Source organism: Bufo gargarizans, unplaced genomic scaffold (assembly GCF_014858855.1).
Source record: "Bufo gargarizans isolate SCDJY-AF-19 unplaced genomic scaffold, ASM1485885v1 original_scaffold_986_pilon, whole genome shotgun sequence".
NCBI classification, from domain to species: Eukaryota; Metazoa; Chordata; class Amphibia; order Anura; family Bufonidae; genus Bufo; species Bufo gargarizans.
This window is the reverse complement of record NW_025334784.1, coordinates 232,792-242,450: the sequence shown is the minus strand read 5'-3', so window position 1 is coordinate 242,450 and position 9,659 is coordinate 232,792.

Below are 9,659 nucleotides of genomic sequence, written 5' to 3'. Positions count from 1 at the left end.
TTTTTTTTATTCATCTGTTATTTCCCCTTCAGATAAGGAACGCTCGTCTTCATCTCTTTTAGATGAAGAGGCCTCATCCTTTTAGATGAAGAGGCCTCATCCTTTTAGATGAAGAGACGTCTCAGTTTTTGACGTTTTGGTGGGTGTACAGTAAGGCCTTCTTTGCGAAATTATGCCAACGAAGAGTTAACTTCCTCGTGGATCATAGATTTGAATTCCTGCATGATAGACGGCTGTTCATCTCTCACAACTTTCATAATAGAATCTTTACAGAGTTTTTTTGTATATTTAGCAGGAAGTTTAGCACAGCATTGGAGGCATTTCATACTCTTCCTGGGCTTCTTCAAAGTCTGTTTAGAGACCTATGATAAGAGAGCAGCTGTATCAATGCAGGATTCTTGTAGAGTACATCAAAATAGGTGCAGTATACATTAAAATGTGAGGTAACTGACTGCGGGGAGAACACTGCCATAGTAGGTATTCCTTCTAACACCTCCTATAGTCCCCAATACGGAACATGAGTCTGCTGCCACTACCACAAATGTGGGCACTCACTGAAGCGCTGGAGCGTCAGTCTTGTGTCTGTGTCGGAGAGGCACTAAGTTTTAAGTCCGTGACATGAGTTACAGAAGCACTTCCGGGTATACTCTTGACCCACAAGAGACTCGCAACACGTGTGGCCTCTTGCTTCTGGGCCAGCTGATCTCACTGGGAGATAGGAGGCCCGTGGCAGCCTCCTGATTAAAAGGGAGAGTGACCCTGTTGTCTCCCTGTCAGCTTTGGCATGCACCTCCGGAGAGCAGGCGACGTACCCGGAAAACGTTCTCTGCAAGGGAAGCGGCGAACTCCCAATGTAGCTCCCAGGTACCGAAAAATAAAAAAGGGGTAGATATAAATAATACACTTTACCTCCCTGACTGGCAGAGGACTTTCTCTGTCCTGGCCCCTGTAGGGGCAGGAACACACTGGTGTATGGCAGTGTGAGGGGTCAATTTAACCTCTCTCTGGTCCTGCCCCTATAGAGGTCAATCTCTCATGTGTGCCATCATGGTGGTGAAATGGAAAACTACCATTGGAATGGATAGAAGAATAGCCAAAATGGCGAGGACTCGGCCAACAATCAGCTCCAGGAAGATGAAAGAAGGTGTAAAGTTCCCTGTGAGTCCTGTTACAATGAGAAGACGCCGATGTGAGGCCGAGCGATCTGCAAAAATCCTCAGCAAAGTCCCACTGCTGGAAACAAGACGTGGGCTGAAGAGCTTACAATCTACCAAAGAGCACATTGACGGCCTGAAGAGACATTCTGTGGACTGATGGAAGTGAGATGGTTCTAGTGGCCGGAGACAGATTGTCAGACGACCCCCAAACACTGAATTCAGCCCCAGTGCACTGCGAAGACAGTAAAGCATGGTGGACAAGCCTCATGATACGGGGATGTGTCTCAGACTACGGTGTGGGGCCTATTTATCGCAGACCAGGGATCAGTCTGAATCCATCAGAATACTGGCAGAGGTCCTGCTGCCTTATGCTGAAGAGGAAATGCCCTTGAAATGGGTGTTCCAACAAGACAACGACCCCAAACACACCAGTAAATGGGCAACATCTCGGCTCCAGACCAACAAGACTGACGTCATGGAGCGGCCGCCCGATCCCCGGATCCTAATCCAATAGGAAACTTCTGGGTGACATCAAACATGCAGTTTCTGAGGCAAAACCAAGAAATAGAGAAGAGCGGTGGAATGTGGTCCGATCCTCCGGGGCCGGAGAACCTGGTCACAGGGGCAGAAGGTGGTGACGCCGAGCGGCACAGACGTCCAGCAGGTCTATATTCTACAACTGACTATTAGTGAAGGGATTTAGAGGAAAGAAAATCTTCAAACATTTCTCAGTTTATAGAGTGAATGTCTGAGTTTGTAAAGATGAAGACAAACACTGCTATTTTTTTTTACAACAGTCTAATATTCACTTTTCTTCAATTTATTTTTAGGGGAACAACACAAATGTGATGTATTTTCCTTCATGTTTAGATTTGGAATAGAAGGTGTCGTGTTCCCAATGCATCTGTGTGGATGGAAATAAGTTACTAGAAGGATTTTGAGCTTTATTCACTTCTTTAAACACTGCTATTATTTTGAACACAACTGTATAAGTGATGAGAATGTCTGTACAGCGCTGTGGAAGGTCAGTGATATATGAGTGCGGAAAATACATAACTCTGAACATGTCTGAGGAAACAAAGCCAACAGAAAGCATGACAAGAAATCACCCATAATATACCAAACTCTACTCACTGTCTCACCCATCTCACTCCTCCTGTGATGTCATCATCCTGACCATTGCTTCATCATTTACAGCGATTTCACTTGCAGTAGCCAGGTTTGGGGTGGCCCCAACGCTATGCTGGGTCCCCCAGACACAGTCAAGGAGTCACTATGTGCTGTTGCTCTCTGGAAGGTAAGGCTTGGTGCCCCCTAATAGGAAATAAGTCCAGAGAGTCAGGGTCTGCGGTAACCAGGGGGCTTCTTTAATGGAGGGATTCAGGTAATAAAAAAATAAAAAATACAGGAGAGGCATAGGGCTGGCTTCTCCAGTCTCCTCCCCTGAGACGAGGCATAGGGCCGGCTTCTCCAGTCTCCTCCCCTGAGACGAGGCATAGGGCCGGCTTCTCCAGTCTCCTCCCCTGAGACGAGGCATAGGGCCGGCTTCTCCAGTCTCCTCCCCTGAGACGAGGCATAGGGCCGGCTTCTCCAGTCTCCTCCCCTGAGACGAGGCATAGGGCCGGCTTCTCCAGTCTCCTCCCTGGCAGAATAAGTGTTTGATGCTGAGGAAAGGCCTGAGCTAGCTGTCCCTCTCTCTCTGAGGGCTGGTACCCTGGTCCAAGGCTGGTGATCCAGGGTCTGTGGCACAGTAGCCCTGTCTTCTTCTGGTCACTCAGTGGCAGAGTCCCCTCTTCCAAGCACTGGTCCCTAACTGTAGCACCAGGGCTGCCATCAGGGGGGTACAGCCGATACTCCAGTAAGGGGCCCAGACCCTCTCATTTGTCAGTGACTTGAGTTGAACTTTATTGCATCGCTAGAGGGGGGCAATTGATCATTCCTTGCTAGTGATGTCCAGTTCATGAACGAATCATTCATTTGAATCGATTCAGTTCACTGAACCGGAGGAGTCGATTCCTCTGACTGAGCCGATCCGTGTGAAGCCGCTCAGTCTGAGTCAGTGAGTCACAGCACACAATAGCAGAGCCGCTGGCAGCAGGGAGGGACTCGGGAGGAGTGTCATCTGATCCTAGAGTGGAAGCTGCTTCTGCCAGCCCCTCCCCTCCCCGCCCACCAACCAATCAGAGCTGAGTCAGTGAGTCACAGCACACAATAGCAGAGCCGCTGGCAGCAGGGAGGGGAGGGGCTCGGGAGGAGTGTAATCTGATCCTAGAGTGGAAGCTGCTTCTGCCAGCCCCTCCCCTCCCCGCCCACCAACCAATCAGACCTGAGTCAGTGAGTCACAGCACACAATAGCATGGCCGCTGGCAGCAGGGAGGGACTCGGGAGGAGTGTAATCTGATCCTAGAGTGGAAGCTGCTTCTGCCAGCCCCTCCCCTCCCCGCCCACCAACCAATCAGAGCTGAGTCAGTGAGTCACAGCACACAATAGCAGAGCCGCTGGCAGCAGGGAGGGGAGGGGCTCGGGAGGAGTGTAATCTGATCCTAGAGTGGAAGCTGCTTCTGCCAGCCCCTCCTCTCCCCGCCCACCAACCAATCAGAGCTGAGGCAAGGCAAGCACTAGCAGCTCTGAGTCTGAGTCACACTGTACAGGGAGTCTAAGAAAGAATCGAATGAGTCTCAGGTTAAAAGAATCTAAAGATCCGACTTAGGCCTCTTTCACACTTGCGTTGTCCGGATCCGGCGTGTACTCCACTTGCCGGAATTACACGCCGGATCCGGAAAAACGCAAGTGTACTGAAAGCATTTGAAGACAGATCCGTCTTCAAAATGCGCTCAGTGTTACTATGGCAGCCAGGACGCTATTAAAGTCCTGGTTGCCATAGTAGTAGTGGGGAGCGGTATACTTACAGTCCACGCGGCTCCCGGGGCGCTCCAGAATGACGTCAGAGCGCCCCATGCGCATGGATCATGTGATCCATGCGAACACGTCATCCATGCGCTTGGGGCGCCCTGACGTCACTCTGGAGCGCCCCGGGAGCCGCACGGACGGTAAGTATACCGCTCCCCCGCTCCCCACTACACTTTACCATGGATGCCAGGACTTTAGCGTCCCGGCAGCCATGGTAACCATTTAGCTTTTTCTCAACGGCGCATCCGGCAATGCGCCGAAACGACGTTTAGCTTAAGGCCGGATCCGGATAAATGCCTTTCAATGGGCATTCATTCCGGATCCGGCCTTGCGGCAAGTGTTCAGGATTTTTGGCCGGAGCAAAAAGCGCAGCATGCTGTGGTATTTTCTCCGGCCAAAAAATGTTCCGTTCCGGAACTGAAGACGTCCTAATGCATCCTGAAGGACGGACTGTCCATTCAGAATGCATTAGGATAATCCTGATCAGTATTCTTCCGGCATAGAGCCCCGACGACGGAACTCTACGCCGGAAGACAAGAACGCAGGTGTGAAAGAGCCCTTAGAGACTCATTCGATTCTTTGAGTTAAAAGAGCCGTGAGTCACTAGAGCAGTTTACACTGAGGCTGAGGCTTTTGTTGCAGCAGTGATAAGATTAAGGGACAGGAGCAGAGAGATAAGAGAAGGGACGGATGACTGTGAAGACCACGCAATCTGTTGCTCAGAAGCCATGAGATTGTAAGGCTACTTTCACACTAGCGGCAGGACGGATCCGACAGGCTGTTCACCCTGTCAGATCCGTCCTGCCGTTATTTCGCCGGACCACCGCTCCGTCCCCATTGACTATAATAGGGACGGGGGTGGAGCTCCGGCCCAGCACGGCAGTGCATGGCGAAAGGCCGCCGGACTAAAAGTACTGCATGTCCAACTTGTTGTGTGGTCTTTGCTCAGGGGTAAATTGCAAAGCTGTTTTCTGGATTATCCCACAGGGCCATGATCCTCCATCATTGTTATTAACCCCTCCCTTGCCAGCCCACCCAGCCCTATTTAGCTTTGTGTTCAGCTTTGAAAAAAATGTTTAGGCCATGAAGGGGTTAATTAAGTGTTGGAGGGGGTGGGGGGTGTTATTGTGCATATTGTGTTTGGGATCCATTTAACAAGTTTGACCAGTTGGGTTTGAGAGTGGTTGAGTGTCATCCACAGATCCCCCATAACAGTGTGTCACCCACAGATCCCCCATAACAGTGCGTCACCCACAGACCCCCCATAACAGTGCGTCACCCACAGGTCCCCCATAACAGTGTGTCACCCACAGATCCCCCATAACAGTGTGTCACCCACAGGTCCCCCATAACAGTGTGTCACCCACAGGTCCCCCATAACAGTGCGTCACCCACAGATCCCCCATAACAGTGCGTCACCCACAGACCCCCCATAACAGTGCGTCACCCACAGATCCCCCATAACAGTGTCATCCACAGATCCCCCATAACAGTGTCATCCACAGATCCCCCCATAACAGTGTCATCCACATATTCCCCCCATAAGAGTAAGTCCTCCACAGATTCCCCCCATAACAGTACGTCATCCACAGATCCCCCCATAACAGTGCGTCACCCACAGACCCCCCATAACAGTGCGTCACCCACAGATCCCCCATAACAGTGTCATCCACAGATCCCCCATAACAGTGTCATCCACAGATCCCCCATAACAGTGTCATCCACAGATCCCCCATAACAGTGTCATCCACAGATCCCCCATAACAGTGTCATCCACAGATCCCCCCATAACAGTGTCATCCACATATTCCCCCCATAAGAGTAAGTCCTCCACAGATTCCCCCATAACAGTACGTCATCCACAGATCCCCCATAACAGTGTCATCCACAGATCCCCCATAACAGTGTCATCCACAGATCCCCCATAACAGTACGTCATCCACAGATCCCCCCATAACACTGTAACAGTAAACCTTGTGCTTTTTTTTTTTTTTAAATGTGCCAGGGGAAGATTGCTGGGGCAGATTAGAACAGGTAGTGTAGTTAGTGTTAGTGGAGGGTCCTGCTTAAAAGAGTCTACCTTGTCGTGGTAGCGGCTTCATATTATTTGGTCAAAAACGAATTCCTTACTGAAATCACTGATTATCACTTTTTACTGTCTTTGTAGTTGTAAAAAAATTATGAAATTGGGGGTAGGTCCTTGGGGGTGGAGGGGAGGTGGAGTCAGGACGGATTCTAAAGGGGCGGGGTAGGAGGGGGGCCCAGGCCTTGATCTGTGTAAGGGGCCCCAAAATTTCTGATGGCAGCCCTGTGTAGCACACTAGGGGCTCGGACTGCTCTCTTTACATACCAGTTTTAGATAGACTGGACCCTTCTAGTGGGATGGGTGGAGTGGAGATGCTCAGCACAAACAGATACAATGTTTCAGCTCCTGTCTGTCATAGACTTACATAAGACCTTCAATGATACTCAATGGCAACGACAGCAGTTTTTCCAGACAAAAACAAGTTTCCAGACATAATAAAAGAGCTAAAACCAGACATTCACAAGGTCAGTCTGTCTGGTTTTGGTGGTAAATAACGTCTGGCTTTTTCCCTCCAAAACAGGCCCTTCTATAAACTCCATGGGAACTATGGAAAATTACCAGGGTCTCATTCAAAGTCTCTCAGTATTCATTAACCCTTTCCACAGAGCTTTGCAAATACAGTGATAATGAACAGGGTATATATATCGCAACATACATACAAAATGCAGTAACACAGTATTAAACATTGCAAGTTAACCTTTTCAAGTGAAATAAAGTAAGAAGTTTGTCCACAAATGTGCAAACGTCAAAAGTACCCCCTGCTCCAGGGAACTACACACTCCTAATTTATGCTCAGTAGCTGCACAAAACAATTGGATGGAGAATACAGAGAGGAACAAGGAGCCGCCACCACAGAGGAACATTCCTATAGTCCGTCACATTGAGCTATGGTTTAATATACACAGTGCAGTCCTATTATTCTAAACACTTTCTACTTTCAAGGTCATCAGCATGTACCTCATGAAGGAAGTCACATGTGCTGGGCTGGCTCGAGGGGTGTGATAGGCCGTCTGCACACATATCCCTCGGTGGTATATATGGGGTGTGATAGGCTGTCTGCACACATATCCCTCGGTGGTATATATGGGGTGTGATAGGCCGTCTGCACACATATCCCTCGGTGGTATATATGGTGTGTGATAGGCCGTCTGCACACATATCCCTCGGTGGTATATATGGTGTGTGATAGGCTGTCTGCACACATATTCCTCGGTGGTATATACAGGGTGTGATAGGCTGTCTGCACACATTCCTCGGTGGTATATACAGGGTGTGATAGGCTGTCTGTACACATATCCCTCGGTGGTATATATGGTGTGTGATAGGCTGTCTGTACACACATCCCTCGGTGGTATATACGGGATGTGATAGGCTGTCTGTACACACATCCCTCGGTGGTATATACGGGGTGTGATAGGCTGTCTGTACACATAACCCTCGGTGGTATAAGGTGTGATAGGCTGTCTGTACACATAACCCTCGTGGTATATATGGGGTGTGATAGGCTGTCTGTACATATATCCCTCGGTGGTATATACAGGGTGTGATAGGCTGTCTGTACACATATCCCTCGGTGGTATATACGGGATGTGATAGGCTGTCTGTACACATAGCCTATCACACCTTATATACCACCGAGGGTTATGTGTACAGACAGCCTATCACATCCCGTATATACCACGAGGGATATGTGTACAGACAGCCTATCACATCCCGTATATACCACGAGGGATATGTGTACAGACAGCCTATCACATCCCGTATATACCACGAGGTATATGTGTACAGAGAGCCTATCACACCTTATATACCACCGAGGGTTGTCTGTACACATATCCCTCGTGGTATATACGGGATGTGATAGGCTGTCTGCACACATATCCCTCGGTGGTATATACGGGGTGTGATAGGCTGTCTGCACACATATCCCTCGGTGGTATATACGGGGTGTGATAGGCTGTCTGCACACATATCCCTCGGTGGTATATACGGGGTGTGATAGGCTGTCTGCACACATATCCCTCGGTGGTATATACGGGGTGTGATAGGCTGTCTGCACACATATCCCTCGGTGGTATACAGGTCCTTCTCAAAAAAGTTAGCATATTGTGTTAAAGTTCATTATTTTCTGTAATGTGCTGATAAACATTAGACTTTCATACATTTTAGATTCGTTACACACAACTGAAGTAGTTCAAGCCTTTTATTGTTGTAATATTGGTGATTTTGGCCACAGCTCATGAAAACCCAAAATTCCCATCTCAAAAAATGAGCATATCATGAAAAGGTTCTCTAAACGAGCCATTAACCTAATCATCTGAATCAACTAATTAACTCTAAACACCTGCAAAAGATTCCTGAGGCTTTTACAAACTCCCAGCCGGGTTCATTACTCCAAACGGCAATCATGGGTCAGACTGCCGACCTGACTGCTGTCCAGAAGGCCATCATTGACACCTCAAGCAAGAGGGTAAGACACAGAAAGACCTGTCTGAAGGAATAGGCTGTTCCCAGAGCGCTGTATCAAGGCCCCTCAGCGGGAAGTCTGTGGGAAGGAAAAAGTGTGGCAGAAAACGCTGCACAACGAGAAGAGGTGACCGGACCCTGAGGAAGATTGTGGAGAAGGAGCGATTCCAGACCTTGGGGACCTGCGGAAGCAGTGGACTGAGTCTGGAGTAGAAACATCCAGAGCCCCCGTGTACAGGCGTGTGCAGGAAATGGGCTACAGGTGCCGCATTCCCCAGAGACAGCGGCAGAAGCGCCTGACCTGGGCTACAGAGGAGCAGCACTGGACTGTTGCATGTCATTCGGAAATCAAGGTGCCAGAGTCTGGAGGAGACTGGGGAGAGGGAAATGCCAAAATGCCTGAAGTCCAGTGTCCAGTCCCCACAGTCAGTGATGGTCTGGGGCGCCATGTCAGCTGCTGGTGTTGGTCCACTGTGTTTTATCAAGGGCAGGGGCAATGCAGCCGCTATCAGGAGATTGTGGAGCACTTCATGCTTCCATCTGATGAAAAGCTTTATGGAGATGAAGATGTCATTTTTCAGCACGACCTGGCACCTGCTCACAGCGCCAAAACCACTGGTAACTGGTTTACTGACCATGGTATTACTGGGCTCAACTGGCTGCCAACTCTCCTGACCTGAACCCCATAGAGAATCTGTGGGATATTGGGAAGAGAAAGTGAGAGACGCAAGACCCAACACTCTGGATGAGCTTAAGGCCGCTATCGAAGCATCCTGGGCCTCCATAACACCTCAGCAGTGCCACAGGCTGATTGCCTCCATGCCACGCCGCATTGAAGCCTCCTGGGCCTCCATAACACCTCCGCAGTGCCACAGGCTGATTGCCTCCATGCCACGCCGCATTGAAGCCTCCTGGGCCTCCATAACACCTCAGCAGTGCCACAGGCTGATTGCCTCCATGCCACGCTGCAGTGAAGCCTCCTGGGCCTCCATAACACCTCAGCAGTGCCACAGGCTGATTGCCTCCATGCCACGCCGCAT